The sequence below is a fragment of the Podarcis filfolensis genome, assembly GCF_964270895.1.
Source record: "Podarcis filfolensis genome assembly, chromosome: 7".
Taxonomy (NCBI): Eukaryota; Metazoa; Chordata; class Lepidosauria; order Squamata; family Lacertidae; genus Podarcis; species Podarcis filfolensis.
The window spans coordinates 82,142,569-82,160,155 of NC_139603.1; the positions used below are offsets into that span (position 1 = coordinate 82,142,569).

Below are 17,587 nucleotides of genomic sequence, written 5' to 3' on the forward strand. Positions count from 1 at the left end.
GTAACTTGGCTTCTCGCAGCGAGTAAACCGCCAGAATGCCTTTGGCGCTGGACCTTAGTGTCCGGGCAGAATGATGGGGGTGGAGATGCTCCTTCAGATATACTGGAGATATCCTTCAGATATACTATCAGAACAGAAAGCACAGAGACTACAAACTCAGATTACAAAATGTAGGAGTGATGAGGATTAATAGGGACGGAGGGGGGAGTGACCTTAATTGGAAGCACTGCAATTCTGGTTAGATGCTTTCTTTGGCCCTTCGCTGTGTTTACTAAAAGACAGTTTGATCTGCTCATTTACGGCCACAGGGGAGGAAGCTGATTCCCCGAAGCCTGACTGTGCCTCCCTTACCTAGCTTTGGGAAGGCAGCTTTGAGCTGGGGGAGGCATCAACTTTTGGCTTTGCACAGGGTACCGTATTACCAAGGTCTGCCACTGCTCACAGGGCCATCATGGGGATTAAATGAGGGGGGAACCACCTTGAACTCCTTGGAGAAAAAGGTGCCACATAAATGCAACAGGTTAATGAAATACATGTGTACAGCAAAACACATGAATAGCCCTGGTGATATATCCAAAGGAATCCATGCAGATATTCAGCCCCAGTGCAGCATTTTACCCATGCATCCTGTTAAACTTAAGCAATTCCCCCCCTCCCCTCCAAAAACTCAATTCTGCTTTGGAATTGCATCAGGATCAGCTCGAGTTGAGGAGGAGCAAGAAAACAGATTCAGGTGACATTCTCCCGAGCCCACCAACTTAGTGCATTATCATTCATGCTCCTTTTGCATTTCCTTTTTAATTTCCGATGGCCTAATGAACGAGGAGGCAATCATTCCATCCGACTAATCACAAAGCATGCATACGACTCCGCTCAAAGAACCTGGTGAGTCTGCTAAGCCGAGCCGCACAAAGAAGTGTGCTGTGCAAAGAACTGCATGAGTAATATGTCTTGAGGGGCCGGCACAGTTAACTGCACAGTAAGTAAGGTCAAATTATGTGTGAAGCAAAGACATTTAGCATAAAAACAATATTAATAATTCAGCGGGCGAGCAGGAGTGTGGAATGATAAGATACAGAGATGGAATAATGCAGCCAGCAAACAAGGGGGACATGAGGAGCTGGGGCGAGGGCACAGGGCAGAAATGCCAGTTGAAGACTCCTCTGATCATGGCGTCACGCAGCACTGGGCTTGCAATAGCCTGCAATGTTGCCATTCCATTCGGCTAACTGTTATCTCCGGCTAAAGGGAAGTTGGAGTCCAAACTTGATCTCATCTGCCGATAATGCAGAACAGAACTCTGTGGGTAGTCTCTCCGCTGGACACTAGCTTCAAAAGCAGTGCTTTTGAGGCAGCCCCCTCTAAATCATGATAGTAATAATAATGGAATAAACATTTCGCTTTGGGTGTGCTTGTTTGTGGCTGTTTCAGTGGCGTAGCGTGGGGGGTGCAGGGGGGGCCGGCCGCACCGGGCACAACATCTGGGGTTAGGGCAAATCCATGGGTTAGGGGGCGCAAATCCACGGGTTAGGGGGCGCAAATTACTTGCCTTGCCCCGGGTGCTGACAACCCACCCTACGCCACTGGGCTGTTTCGATCCAGTCCAGCGACCTTTCGTTCTCCTGCTTCTGCTTCTTCTTCGCACTGTAAGATCCAGGGTGTCTAGCAACTGTCCCAACTCCTAAGGCTGGAGGTGTCTGTTGCCCCCTCCATGATGAGGGCATGGAGGAGGCCAAGCGCACAGCCAAGCATGCCACAGTTCAGTGGTTGGTTCCTCCTGATCACAAGAGAGAAAGCCGAGATGGGGTGGGCTCTGTGCTTGGCCTCCTCCCAACAATGCGATGTCACACACGCATGACATCACGCACGGAACATGTGCAAAGGCCTCCTCAATCTTGGGCACAAGACAGAACTGTTAGAATTTGTGCTCCACAATTGCAGTCATGGGATTTTTTGTCTATAACATGATATGTTTGGACTCCACAGAGTGGGAAGTGGCGGAGACAGGATGTTTGTGCTCCTGTGTTCCGTGAAGTGGGACTATTGTCCTTTGTTCTTTTTCTCTTTGCTGTCTGATGCTAGAGAGAGAGGGAGCCATGTTGCAGTGCTCCATGTGTGTTTATATGTAAATAAAGGAGAGTAGCCAAAATGCTGAGTTGCTGAGGTCTGTTACGCAAGCTGCGAAGACTCTGCAGATCCCTAAGTGTGCCGGTGTCTGTTGGCATCGGTCGCTGTGCTGTTCGGGCTGAAGAGAGCTTTTGAAGCTCCCGAAGGATCGACCAGGAGGGAGGGAACATGCCAGTTGGGCATGTGTGTCTGCCAGGGTCCTACTCGAGAGTAGGATGAGCTCCTGATGAGCTCCTCTGGTCCACAACCTGCTGGGGGAGTCTGTTCCACTGTCAAACATCTCTTACTGTCAGAAAGTTCTTCCTGATGTTCCGTTGCAATCTCCTTTTTTGTAACTTGGACCCACTGATTCAATTCCTACCCTCCAGATCAGGAGAACAGACTCCCTCAAGAGGTCATGGACTCCCCTTCCTTGAAGGTTTCCAAGCAGAGGTTGGGTGGCCATCTGTCATGGATACTTTAGTTGAGATTCCTGCATCACAAGGGGTTGGAGTCCCATCCAACTCTACAATTCTATGATTCTATGACTCATGGCAGAAAATCCCGTGCTGTGGTTCCTGTCTGTGGCAGCACTGTGTAAGTTTTCCAGATGGAAGAAGTCAACTCTGCTGTGGGGGAGAGCTGGAGGGCAAACGTTTGTCAAGTAGCTTGCGGCTCCAGACGTTGCCTTCGGTTCATGGCTGTCAGGTGTGTGTGCAGGAGCCAGGCCCTGTGACCAATAGGACTCTGCAGGACTGGGGCCTTCCTAAGTTTGTTCTGAAGAGGCAAGGCATGGCCACACAGGTGAGGCCGATTGGTAACTCACTGCACCTTGTGGCTAGAGCTGGGAAGGGATATAAGGTCAGCATTTTCCCTTCGGCTCTTTGCCACAGCAACACGTTCCCAGCCTTGCTGTATTTGACTCCTTGCTTCTTGATCCTCAGACCCCTGACTTCGTGACTCCTTGCTTCTTGATCCTGGGACCCTTGACTTCGTGACTCCTTGCTTCTTGATCCTGGGACCCTTGACTTTGTGACTCCTTGCTTCCTGACCCTCCGACCCTTGGCTTCTTGACTCCCGGCTCTCTGACCCTCAGACTCTTGGCTTTCTGACTCCTGGCTTCTGGACTCCCCAGTGGCGTAGCGTGGGGGGTGCAGGGGGGGCGGGCCGCACCGGGCGCAACATCTGGGGTTAGGGCAAATCCATGGGTTAGGGGGCGCAAATCCACGGGTTAGGGGGCGTAAATCCACGGGTTAGGGGGCGCAAATTACTTGCCTTGCCCCGGGTGCTGACAACCCACGCTACGCCACTGGGACTCCCATTCCTGCTCCACCCTGCCATCTTGCCCTTGGTCCCGACGTCCCCAGCCGGGACTTTGATCGCCCATGAACCAGACCGTAACAATGGCTGTGCTGCAATGACACCCCCCCCCATTTGACAATAAGCATAGCTTGCGGTATGGGCTCAACTGCACTTGGAACAAAGTGTGGAGGCTGCTGTGCCAGTTTCTTCTGGGCCAAAATATTGGAGGGTTTTTGAGAGAACCAAAGAACAGAGGTAATAACAACAGAAATCAACACCCGCTTTTCAGCTGGACTTGCAAAATGCCTGAAGGGAGTTCCGCAATCTGTAGTTGCGTACACTGTGGGGCCATTTATGCTCATGTTTTCCTGAGTGAAAGACCTTCTGTGCTAGACTTGTTTGCTTTCCACCCACATTTCTGCAAGTTAAGGGCAACACAACTGCAGCCTCTTTCCATTCAACACCAGCTTCTCCTTGTAACACAGGGCAATCAAATTCACAATATTTGAATCATATCCAGTATCTATTACTATTGGAAAATAGCCTTGTGGCACTGAGTGTGGGTGGACCAAAGTCTACCAATAGGCTTAATATGTGCTGTTTCAAAGATGCCTGGCCCCATCTGTTACTATTCTTATATTACAATTATAATGATTGTGAGGAGGCAGCTGAGGCAGTTCCTCCTGGCCTCTGTGTTGTCCTGTTTTTGCCCTGGCCAGATTGAATACGTGCAAGCCACATATGCTGGGTGTGGGCTTAGGGATGCATGCCATGAACTGGCTGTGTCAGGACAATGCAGATGGAGGGTTAAGGACCCCAAGGAGGGATCCAGCAGGATATGCCACGAGTGGGGGAAATCTGCCATTGATGATTTTTTGGGGCAGGCTTTCTCAGCTTGTTCTCTTGCCTCATCCATCCCCATGATGGGAGCTGCTAGTTCGACCCCTCTCTCTGCCTCCCCTTTGCTATCCAGGCTTTCCTGGCTTGGCATAGTCACTCCTTGACATGTCTGCCTTCACGCTGACAGATACTGGGAGTAGCTCTCTTTCCAGAGGGAGACACCTCCCTTGTCACCCTGGTCTAGGAGGAGTTTACTGACAAGGGGGCACAGGGCATTTTGATGACCACAATGCCATCTGCATGCTGCAAGAAGCTTACATGCATGAGGAACATGCATCCCATAATAGACATTTGTCCAGAAGCACCCTAAGAAGTTCAGCCAAAAGCTTCATGGAAAAAAGGTGGGTTGTGGATTTTGAACGATGTTCTAGGATGGACCATGCATAAGAAAGGAAGAGTGGCTAATAGGTGAAGTCATTCAAGTGATCAGGAGAACTTTGGATGGCCAAGAATGGTAGAGCAGTACAAGTGAAGGCCACAGGAATATATGCCCAAGGTAGAAGTCGAGAGATGATCTAACACAGGTGTAGTGAACTTTTGGCTTTCCAGATGTCATTGGACTGCAACTCCCATCAACCCAGCAAGCGTGGCCAGTGGCCAGGGGTGATGGGAGTCAAAGTTCAGCAACAACTAGAAGGCCAGGTGCTCTTCATACCTGATCTGAAGTATGTGGAAGAGGCAACTGTTTCTTCACCTAACTCTTTGTATATTGCTGTAGGCTGTGTACATCTGGTTTAGCAAGTGAGCTAATCACTGCTTCTTCAAAGCTGCTGTTAAGGGGATTATCTCAATTATCAGAGTTTTTTAGCAAGCAGGTTTGTGAGGACAGCAGGAACGATAATGGGATTAGCGGTCACCTTAGCAGTGCCCTATAAACATGTTAGCTTCCTTGATGAGCATGGAAGAAAATGACATTCAAGAATATGTGTTGAGATGTCTCCCTGTGCATCTGTTGATGGTGATTAAAACACAGCAGAGGGATTTTTTCCACTATGCCACTCATTTTATTTTATTTTATTTTATTTTATTTTATTTTATTTTATTTTATTTTATTTTATTTTATTTTATTTTATTTTATTTTATTTTATTTTTAAAAAACCTCAAGTCAGGGTGTATGAACACACACCTCGTATTGTATACAGTTCCGGCCCACCCATAAGGCGGGGTGAAGCAGCTGCCTCAGGCAGCAGCCCCACCCCATCTACTGCCAGATAAGGGAGATGTCCGCTGTGGCAGAGCAGGACAAGTCCCCCATCCCATAATAATGCTGAAGACATTCCCACTGGGGCTTATTCTTTGTAGGGGTGTTTATGATCACAGCTACAGTGTTGCAATTCTAAGTAGCTAAGTCACTCCTTTGCAATATGCATATATTAAGACACTGGGGAGTGCTAAGTCTCCATTTCTTATCATATTTTGCTAAATGCCCCCCTTTTCCTAGCTGTCATGGGCCAGGAGTCAGCTTCACCTGCTGAACAGCTGCCTGAAGGGGGAGAAGGCAGAAGGACTCCACCTGCAGATGATCAGCCTTGAGGGACAGAAGAAGACACTGATGAGAACCAGCTGAGTCTGGTTTTTTAAACAGAGCTCTCAGCAGCAGTCAGATGCTGGAAACAATGCCTGTGGTTCCCAGTCCTAACTTGCCGCTCTCCATCTGGCTCTTTTGCTCTGTGATCATCTGGATTCCCTGCCTTCGGATGTGGAGCTTGCTCTCAGGTAAGTGTTCCTTGGCGATTCTTAGCCCCTGTTTGCTCAGCAACAGAACTCTGACAGGGCTGTGGCACTAGTCCAGAGAAATGTGTTGAGATGCTGCTGTTACGTTCTCAGTTTGGCATTAGCAGTATATGTTGGAAGAGTCACAGCAAACAACAAAGGTATATTTGAAATTTGAAGAGAAGGGGGTAGTTGTAAGCATGCCCTCCTGGTTTAAAAGCACCGTATGCCATTCTGAATTTGGTTCAAACTCCTTGGAAGTTAGGGACCAATTCAGAATATTACCAGGACTCCCTGCTGCTAACATCCCCACCTTCCTGGCTTTCCTACACACATCTGCTAGAATTCCTGCTCCATGACTGCAGTCATGGGATTGTTGTCTTTCACATGGTGGTATATGTTTTGACTCCACAGAGTGGGAAGTGATGGAGACAGGATGTTTCTGTTACTGTGTTCCATGAAGTGGTACTATTGTCCTTTGTCTTTCTCCTTGCTGTCTGATGCCAGAGAGAGAGGGAGCCATGTTGCAGTGCTCCGTGTATGTTTATATGTAAATAAAGTAGATTAGCCCAAATGCTGAGTTGCTGAGGTCCATTACGCAAACTGTGCAAACTCTGCGAAGCCCTAAGTGTGCCAGTGTCGGTTGGCATCGGTAGCTGTGATGTTCAGGCAGAAGAAAGCTTTTGAAGCTCCCAAACGATTGACCAGGAGGGAGAGAACATGCCAGTCGGGCATGTGTCTCTGCCAGAGTCCTACTCGAATGTAGGCTGAACTCCTGACAGCATCTACCTGGAAGAGGGGAAGAGGAAGATACTTGACAAGTCTTCAGTGTTGCTCTGTTACATTAACCCAGCAGTGTCCTGGGTACCTGGGGAATGTAGCATCGGTTTATCTCACATGAATAAAGGTAGAGATGGGAATCTCCAGCCTATGGACTAAATCCAGCCCAAAAGACTTCTCACTTTGCCCCCCAGCACCCTCTACAGGCTGATTTCCCAAGAATCCTGGTCAACAACAGACCCCTCAAGTGTCCTGATTTAATTGGGACATCCCAAATTTACAGAAGCTGCCCTGGCTCCTGAACTCGATCCAGGATGCCCCGATTTTCCCAGAAGTCACTCCAGGCCATGCTGCATCTACTGACTTGGCGAGGGCTGGGGCAATCTTCCCAGGGCCGCTCTAGAGCCCAGGGAGGGTGTGGTATAGTGGTTAAGAGCAGTAGACTCGTAATCTGGTGAACCGGGTTTGCATCTCCGCTCCTCCACATGCAGCTGCTGGGTGACCTTGGGCTAGTCACACTTCTTTGAAGTCTCTCAGCCCCACTCACCTCAGAGTGTTTGTTGTGGGGGAGGAAGGGAAAGGAGAATGTTAGCCACTTTGAGACTCCTTCGGGTAGTGATAAAGCGGGATATCAAATCCAAACTCTTCTTCTTCTCTTCTAGGGCTCGCGGCATCTGGAGACACAACATCTCATGAGCAGGAGGCTGAAGATGGGGAGGGGAAGAGCAGGTGGGCAAGGAAGGGTTTAGTGGCAGGGAGAGGGCAAGCGACAGAGATGAGGGATCATGGGGAGGACTCCCCGGGTATGAAACAATATACTGCTTTGCAGCATTCTGGGACACAACGGAGGTCCCATTGCAAGTCCTCACCATTGTACAAGATGCATGTCCATTGCAACCTCAATATGAGTTCTTGTTTCAGGGTGGTGTGGTGTTTGTGATTGGTTTTTGTGGCACTCCTGCAATATCATGTGGTCTATGACAGGAATGAGCTTCATAATGGCCTCAGAATAAAAGGGATGGTTTTCCTTTGGTGTGGGGATAAATAATTTTACCTAATCCCATTCTGAAGTGCAGGAGGAAGTTCATCCACCACTACAGGTATTTGGAAGACAAGTCAGACATATTCTTGCACGATTAATAACCTGAGATTTCCAAGATTTCCCCACTTGATCTTCACCTGTCTGTTCATATTTAATGCTAAGATATCAGATGTTTCCCAATTAACCTTCTAACCAGAGATGTTGCTAAATATGCTAGATAACAAGAGCGGTTCTTGCAAAGATCTTGGAACTCATTCAGTCTGTCATCATTGCACAACAATGCTATAAATGCTATAGCTATGTCATCTGTTTAGCCAAATTGTTGTTGATTTTGAACCCCCAGATAATGAAAGCCATTGCTTTCACCAAAAAGTTTCAATATGCCCTCCTTAACACTTGATAATCCAAAAGCAGCTTGCAATGAGATATTCTCCAATGAGATGACTCCTATACCATTAAAGGTAAAGGTACGCCTGACAGTTATGTCCAGTCGCGGACGACTCTGAGGTTGCGCGCTCATCTCGCTCTATAGGCCGAGGGAGCCGGTGTTTGTCCGCAGACAGCTCATGTGGCCAGCATGACTAAGCCGCTTCTGGCGAAACCAGAGCATGGAAACACAGTTTACCTTCCCGCTGGAGCGGTACCTATTTATCTACTTGCACTTGATGTGCTTTCGAACTTCTAGGTTGGCAGGAGCTGGGACCAAACAACGGGAGCTCACTGGCGGAAATGACTGGCAGAATCCGTGACCTGGGAGAAGAGTTGGTGGAAGAAGACTGGAAGAAATTTAAAGACTATCTTCAGAAATACTGTAAAATTAATGAATGTTAAAATGATGTTGGATTGAAAATAAGTGGCATTAGCAACAAAGTTAATAAGAATATGCAAAAATGAATTGATAAATGGATGAAAATATAGAGTTATAATATGTTAAGATATAGAGTTAAGATAAACGAAAGAGGGTAAGGATTTGCTGATTTGATTATTTAAATGGGAATACAAATAGGGGAGGTGTGAGGAGGCCAAGGAAATAAGATAACGAGTTAGGGTTACAAAAATGGATTTGTTTTATTTTCCTTTTCTTATTTTATGTATTTTTCTATGTTTCTTTTATTGTATTTCTTTCTTTTTATATGATCTTTTAAATTCATGTCTTTGTAAAACTCTAATAAATATCTTTAAAAAAAAACAAAAAACAACGGGAGCTCACCCCATTGCGGGGATTCAAACCGCCGACCTTCTGATCGGCAAGCCCTAGATTCTGTGGTTTAGACCACTGTGCCACCCGCGCCCCTTATTTCTTTATTACTTCCCCTTTAGTGCAATGCTATGCATGTCTACTCAGAACCACAAATTCAATCGGTCTTACTCCCAAGTAAGCAGATATAGAAATGCAGCTTTATTCTCTGGTGCTCATCACTGGTCTTACCTCCTATATTCCTGGGTTTATTTTTGAGCAACAGTTGCATCTGCCCAAAACAACAAAGCGGCTCGAAAGAAGGTGACAACCTTTCATATGCAATTGAATGAAATCCGCAGTCATCCAACTGGAGAAAACCAGCAGCCGGCAGTGACAAGCATTCATTGTGTCTGCCTTTCAAACAATCAAGAGGACAATAAGGGTTGAGCAATCAGTCAATCAAGACGACAATTGGAGAAAACCAGTGTCTGGAAATCTCAACATGAGTATTGAAAGGTGGGTTTTGTGTGTGAAAGTATGGAGGGGTGAGAAATGCAAATGTTGGCTCCCAAACCAAATATTTGAGTGGGCAACTCTTAACCAAATTCTGCAGTGAAGAGACAGTTTGTCCCTGCCCCAACTTCTCTGAATAGCAAGAAGTTTCAGAGGTGACCTATTTGAAGAGAGCAGTGATTTACTGTATAGTGGATTTTAAATACCTATTTATAAAAGTAAAGTCAGGTTGCTGAGTGCCAATCCATTTGGAAAAAAAGGATTCCCTGGAAACAAGGTAGAAATTTCCTGTATGCTTGATGGACTCCTAGATATTTAGAAATTCAACCTTTGGAAATTATGGATAGTATTTTAACTGCTTTGGTTCAGCTGTATTTTTGCATTGTGTTATCTTGTTAGCTGTCAAGGGTTTGTATCCATGAGTGGCAGCTTAGAAATGTCTTAGAAGTGGCTAGATATTGGGGGAACACCTGGAATAGAGACCAGGGAAGCACATCATCTCTGTGTGTATCCATTGTCTCATCTGCCTTGGTACCAAATTCTGCTAAGGAAGAGCTATGCTTCGTTGTTCTTTCCCATTTGCATTTAGGGGCAGGTTTGAATATATTTTGGGGGTTTCAACATGATGCGAGACGGTAGCAATTTAGAGAGAGAATCTCTTACGTCTGTTGGTTTCCAGGCTGCGGAGTGTCAAATTAATCCTGACTTGGGGAGAACATGGTGACAGGAATTCCCCCCTTGACGTTCTGCTTTGTCTCGAATCATCCTAGTAAATAGTTTTCAGCGGATGCATTTGCATGGAAGTGGCTAGGTCTGATAAATCAGCGAGGCTGGAGTCAGATTTGCTTCCCGGCTTCCCTCTCCTTCCCTCCCTCCTTGTCTTTCTATTTCCCTCCATCCAGTACATTAATATTGATTACTTGAAAGTAATTCCATCTCTGAGTGTGAAGGGTTACACCTCATTGGCTCCAACAAACCTTTAATCTCTGTTAAGATAGTGTATGGTAAATTAACTGTGTGTGTAGACATCATAGAGATTTGGCAATGTGGCTATTGTGGGCATCCTTTTAAGAACATGAAAAACAAAACTTCCTGAATCAGGCCAATGGCTCATCTAGTCCAGTATCCTGTTCTCACAGTGACCAACTAGATGCTTATTTTTATTTTATTATTACATTTTTATTAAGAGAATTTCATTTATAAAAAGAGTAAGGAGGGAATGAAAGAAGAAGAAAGTGAGAAAGAAAAAAAATACTGTTACATTGCCATGCATTAATATAGTAAAGGTAATGGTACCCCTGACCATTAGGTCCAGTCATGACCGACTCTGGGGTTGTGCGCTCATCTCACTCTATAGGCCGAGGGAGCCAGCGTTTGTCCACAGACAGCTGCTCATGTGGCCAGCATGACAAAGCTGCTTCTGGCGAACCAGAGCAGCACACGGAAACGCCGTTTATCTTCCCGCCGGAGCAGGAGCAGGGACCAAGCAATGGGAGCTCACCCCGTCACGCGGATCCGAACTGCTGACCTTCTGATCAGCAAGCCCTAGGCTCTGTGGTTTAACCCACAGCCCCACCCGCGTCCCATTAGAATAATATACACATCTGTATATTAATGCATTCCTGCCAACCTAGCAGTTCGAAAGCACATCAAGATGAGCGCCGCAACCCCAGAGTCGGTCACGACTGGACCTAATGGTCAAGAGTCCCTTTACCTTTATATTGTACTAATACACATATAATTGTCAATAACCTAATGTATTCTGTGCAAACTCATTCCAAATATAATTGTGTTTATCCAAAGAAAGTTTGTGTCTATAAACTGGCAACGTATGAACAGACATTGTTGTCATGTCACCAAACCATTGATTAAAGTGAATTGTATCTCTATTCTTCCAATTCATCAGTATCAGTTTCTTGAACACCTTTAGTGCACACAAAATTTATTTCTGTTGTCCTGTTGTCAGTATCCATACAATGGGTATGCAGTTCAAGAGCATATTCACCTCTGGAAATCTCTTTCCCTCCCCCTGTAGTTTCTCTGGTTTGCCAGGACCCATGGTAAGAAATCTATATTATAGTGTTGTGGCACCTACACTTCGGAAACCCCTGCCTACTGACATCAGGCAAGTTCCCTCTATTCTTTTGATACCTGCTATTTAAAAAAAAATCCTTTTAGACAAACCTACCCAGAAACCTAGAATCCTGGTGCATATTCAGTTTATTGCTGGTTTTCATTTTTAAAAAATGTCTTCATGCTAATTTTTTCCTAATTTTGCTTTACTCTTTTCGTAAACCACTTTGAGGTTTTTCACACTCAGTTTCAATGAAATAAATACATTGCTTAATTTTAAAAGGCTGATGGTACCTGCCATATAATGTAAATGCCTTCACATTTGATAAGGACAATAACCTCATAAGACAGATTTATTTAAAACCTCACCAGGCAAAGCTTTATTTGGAAACAAAACGTCCATTTCCCAAAACCCTTTGGGTGTTGGAAGTGGGCATCCAGGTTGAACCTCTGCATTATGTGGGAGGGATGATAGTTTTTAAGCAGAATTTAAGAAATCGGAATTCACTCTGTTCCTTTATATTCCAACTTCCTTGTATCTTTTTAAAGGCAGAATCCCTTCTGAATCATGTCACTAAGGTGAAGCCTCTTACATCAGCCATGATGGACAGTACAATTTTCCCCACAACTCCCCCCAAGTGATATTTTGATTCCGGTTGTTAAAAAAAGAGAGAGATTGCTTTGCAAATATGGGAATGGTTAAGCAGGTCTTTGAAAAAATGTTGCTGAAGGTCAGGTCTTTCAGTAGGGAAGCAGCTGTGAGAGAAAGGCAAGGGAGTCACCTGGCAATTTTAGGCTCTTTAGGTATTGTAAAGGTAAAGGGACCCCTGACTATTAGGTCCAGTTGTGGCCGACTCTGGGGTTGTGGTGCTCATCTCACTTTACTGGCCGAGAGAGCTGGCGTACAGCTTCCAGGTCATGTGGCCAGCATGACTAAGCCGCTTCTGGCAAGCCAGAGCAGCGCACGGAAACGCCGTTTACCTTCCCGCCGGAGTGGTACCTATTTATCTACTTGCACTTTGACATGCTTTCGAACTGCTAGGTTGGCAGGATCAGGGACTGAGCAACAGGAGCTCACCCCGTCACGGGGATTCGAACCGCTGACCTTCTGATCGGCAAGTCCTAGGCTCTGTTGTTTAACCCACAGCGCCACCAGCATCCCTTTAGGTATTGTAGGAAACAGCTGAAAACCTGACCTGTGCAGATTTGAATGTCATTATGTTAGGTCTTCTGGCCATTTGCAGCTTTCTTTAAAAGAATGGTGTAAAGGGATCTGAGAGAAATCCAGTAGTACATGGGTTATTTTGGTGTGTGTGTGTGTGTGTTATTTGTATGCCACCTTTCTATAATTCAAACCATGCCCAAGGCAGCTTACAGCATGAAAAAATACAAACATAACAAAAGCAGTTACGAACAATAAATAAAACGCCCAAAGTACACAACCAAATTAAACAATTTCCACATAAGATCTGCATTAAAGATAAAAAGCTTAATATTAATAATGGCAACAGCCTCTGCCTGCACCCAACAATGCCCTCTAAACAATTCCGCAACCAAAGGTCTGTTCAGCAGTCTCATCTTTTGTAGCTGGAGACAGTCCGGGCCAGGTGGAAAAACGCCTGCGAGGCAGAGAGCAGATCTCAAAGCCAGGATGGTCTCTGGTCTCTTCAGCGGCCTCAGCTTTTGAGGCTGGAGTCAGTCAGGGCCCCACCCTCCCAGGCCAGGTAGAAAAAGGCCTGGAAAGCAGGGAGCAGGCCTTCCATGACTCTCAAACAAGATGGTTTCCACAGATTAAAATTTGGGCTCAGCAGAACCCTATTTCTCCTCTCCCTTACTCAATCCATATGTTCAGCACCTGCATCTGGTAAACGGGAGGGATATGGATCATGGGAAATGGAGTCCTGGAGAGTGACAGGTTCGTCACCCCTGCTGTTCTCCATCCATCCATGCTTGTATATTGGACCCATGCAAGAAATTGCTGAAGCAGACCATGCATAATGATGCGAGCAAGCCATTCATTACCTGCTGGCCAATAGCGCGTTCAGCAGAGTCGAATAAGTATTGGTGGCATATAAGGAAGGCCTGGCAATTAATCTCTATTTAACATTAACATATGCTCATTGACCCTGATACTGATTAAATTAAACATGCTTCTTCTGGCACCTACTTTCCAAATGAAATATTCAGTATCCCAGCCTTGCTACATCTTATTTATTAAACAGCTGATTAATTAAGTGGTTTTTCCTAAAGATGGAAGAATGGGGGCGGGGTGATGGATAATAATCATGGTGAAACCCGTTGTCTAGGATGAAGGCCATTTTTAAAATTATTTTTTGCATAGACTGTAAAATCAAAGTTGAAATTAAATCTGGATCTGTAGGCTGCTACACACACATGAGTGTAAAGACACACACACACATACCTCATAACTCTCAGAAACCGACAAGGGCATGATTAATAACTCTGACCTTTTAATGCAACAGGGCTTATTCGTCTAGTCTTTCTGCAGTTCCCTCCTGTCGGGAAAGGAGAAGGAGCTATACCTCAATGGTAGAGCTCCTGCTCTTTCATACAGAAGGCCCCAAGTTCAGTTCCTGGAATTGCCAGCTGAAAGGCTGAGCTGGAAAATGGCCATTGCCTAAGATCTTGGCTGCCAGCTGGGGCAGCGAATACTGCCTGGTGACCCTTAGAACTTTTGCAAACTGGATATATTAAACGTGTACGGAGAACTGAATGATAAGGTTTTTTCCCCCCATGTTCTTACAAGGATGCCCACAAATGCCACATTGACAAATCTCTATGATGTCTACACACACACTTACTTAACTATGGATGAAGGGCAGTGTACAAATTTAACAAATAATAGCTCAGTTGGTTACGATGTGATGCTGCTAACACCAAGGTCTCAGGTGTCCATGAGGGACAGCTGCATATTACTGCATTGCAGAGAAGTTCTCACAGTGACGAGCTAGATGTGGTGTAGTGGTTAAGAGCGGTAGTCATGTAATCTGGGGAACCGGGTTCGCGTCTGTCAGGGCAGCCCTGACAGCGTCTCTGCTCCTCCACATGCAGCTGCTGGGTGACCTTGGGCCAGTCACACTTCTTTGAAGTCTCTCAGCCCCACTCACCTCACAGAGTGTTTGTTGTGGGGGAGGAAGGGAAAGGAGATTGTTAGCTGCTTTGAGACTCCTGAAGGGGAGTGAAAGGCGGGATATCAAATCCAAACTCTTCTTCTTCTTCTAGATGCTTATTTTTATTTTATTATTACATTTTATTAAGAGAATTTCATTTATAAAAAAGAGTAAGGAGGGAATGAAAGAAGAAGAAAGTGAGAAAGAAAAGAAAAAATGCTGTTACATTACCATGCATTGATATACAGATGTGTATATTATTCTAATACACATATAATTTTCACAGCATAAAAATACAATATAAAAACGAAAGGCTGATCTGTTGGGGCAAACAGGGCACTGCCCCGTCAACCTCAGTCAGTCCTCCTCCTCAGTCTACTATCACCCTTGTAGAACTGGGTAGAAGATAGGACAGAAACTAGACTTAGTTGGCTCCACTTATCAATGGCGCTGGTTGCACCTGCTCTTGGGCTTCCCATTTTCCACCCTGCCAGTTCCAAGGGGCACCAGGCAGTATTCGCTGCCCCAGCTGGCAGCCAAGATCTTAGGCAATGGCCATTTTCCAGCCCAGCCTTTCAGCTGGAGATTCCAGGGACTGAACTTGGGGCCTTCTGCATGAAAGAGCCTGGACTCTAGTCTCTAGATGATCCCCGGGGTCCCTTCCAACTCCATTCATCTATGGTAAAAGTAACCTGACTTCTCTGTGGGATGATAGGCCATTCAATCCACACAAGGAAGTCAGAAGAGCTGTCCAGCACTGTCAGAAGCCAGGAAGCCTCATAGTGAGTTGGAGAGAAGTTTTCCTGAAGGTACAGTAACTAGACTACCAGCAGGCTTATGAAGACTGTCACACCAGTAGCTCCCCAACAAAAACTGAATGCTCATCTGGACATCCTCCACTCCCTGGTTTATTAGAGGAATCCTGATCCTTCATATGACCGTGTTTCCTCTAATTATTAGGATTCTGATAAAGGATGCTTTGTGCTGCCAGGCAAGGGGTGCACTGGTGGGACTGAGTATTGGCTCAGGCCGATTGCCACCTCCTCCTTCAATATCTAGTGGTGGTTCTGGAGCTTCAGAACTGAGAGGGTTATCCAGCTGGGTACATAAGTCCTTCTGGTTCTCTGGCTGAAGTGATGTCCTGGAGTACCCCATCTCCTCCTGGACCTGTTTGGTGCTGGGGCCCATAGTGGAGTCCTATTCACAAGGAAGTGAGAGCTGGACCATAAAGAAGGCTGATCACCAAAGAATTGATGCTTTTGAATTATGGTGCTGGAGGAGACTCTTAAGAGTCCCATGGACTGCAAGAAGATCAAACCTCTTCATTCTTAAGGAAACCAGCCCTGAGTGCTCACTGGAAGGACAGATCCTGAAGCTGAGGCTCCAATACTTTGGCCACCTCATGGGAAGAGAAGACTCCTTGGAAAAGACCCTGATGTTGGGAAAGATGGAGGGCACAATGAGAAGGGGATGACAGAAGGCGAGATGGTTGGATAGTGTTCTCGAAGCTACCAGCATGAGTTTGACCAAACTGCAGGAGGCAGTGAAAGACAGGCGTGCCTGGCACGCTCTGGTCCATGGGGTCACGAAGAGTCGGACATGACTAAACGACTAAACAAAAACAAATTCATAAGGAGGTCTTGCCCAGTTCCAACTCAAGGTCCTGACAACTACCAGCAGATGCTGGTTGCCACACTGCAAAAGGAATAATCAAGATGTGTCTATTAATCTGGGCAGATGAAAGGAACATGGTAAGATTCTTGGGGGGGGGGGATGAATGGGAAGACAGCTGAGGGTTAGGGTCACATTGCAACATTTGCTCCTGCAAGTCATCAGGAGACTCATAATTTAATGATGTCTTGACTTGCTTTGCAAAGAAACCAGTAATTGGAGCACTAATTAAGGAAGAAAGTGGGATGAGGCACAAAAGGTTTTCACTGACCAATGCTGGGGGAAAATGAAGCTGCTACAGTTAGATGTTTATGCATCCGTTGTGCAGACTTAGTTGACCATGGGGCTGAGGGACAGGGTGGAGATGGTGTTTGTGCATTTGAAATGCTACTCTTTTGGGTTTTGCAAACTGGATATATTAGACGTGTACAGAGAACTGGATGATAAGGCTATATTCTATTTCAAGTGTCAGAGAAAGTAGTAATGGGGGACTTCAATTACCCGGATATTTGTTGGATGTCAAACTCAGCCAAGAGCATAAGGTCAAACAGATTCCTCACTGGCCTTGCAGACAACTTCATTGTCCAGAAAGTGGGAGAAGCAACAAGAGGAACAGCCATTTTAGATCTGGTCCTAACCAATGTTGATGACCTGGTTAGTGGGGTAGAAGTGGAAGGATCATTAGGCGCGAGTGATCATGCTCTTCTGAAGTTTACTATACAGCGGAAAGGAGCAGCCAAGCATACTAGGACACAATTTCTCGACTTTAAGAAAGCCGACTTCATAAAACTTAGGGAAATGCTGGGTGAGATCCCATGGACAGTAATACTAAAAGGAAAGGGAGTTCATGATGGCTGGGAGTTTGTTAAGAGGGAGATAGTAAAAGCACAACTTCAGGCAATACCAATGAGACGGAAACATGGAAGGTGCCTAAAGAAGCCAGGGTGGCTATCTAAAGAACTTTTAACTGAGTTAAGATTAAAAAAGAATGTGTACAAAAAATGGAAAAGGGGGGAAACCACCAAAGAGGAATTCAAACAAATAGCCAGCACGTGTAGACACAAAGTCAGAAAAGCTAAAGCACAGAATGAACTCAGGCTTGCTAGAGAGGTTAAAAGCAACAAAAAAGGCTTTTATGGGTATGTTCGTAGCAAAAGGAAGAACAAAGAAACAGTG

General features: G+C 45.7%; 1 long non-coding RNA gene across 4 annotated transcripts in view; it reads left to right on the plus strand.

Annotated features, from left to right (window-relative positions):
- The first annotated feature begins 708 nt into the window (after positions 1 to 708).
- The window catches only part of LOC310766295, a 28,409-nt gene continuing 11,530 nt past the window's right edge, over positions 709 to 17,587 (plus strand). For 2 of the 4 annotated variants that reach the window (XR_014550027.1, XR_014550028.1), the window contains exons 1-4: positions 709 to 979; positions 5,750 to 6,024; positions 7,786 to 7,901; positions 9,307 to 9,539. This is a non-coding gene — a long non-coding RNA (uncharacterized lncRNA). The remainder of the gene's footprint in view (positions 980 to 5,749; positions 6,025 to 7,785; positions 7,902 to 9,306; positions 9,540 to 17,587) is intronic. The other 2 variants (XR_014550029.1, XR_014550030.1) reach the window with 2 other exon arrangements.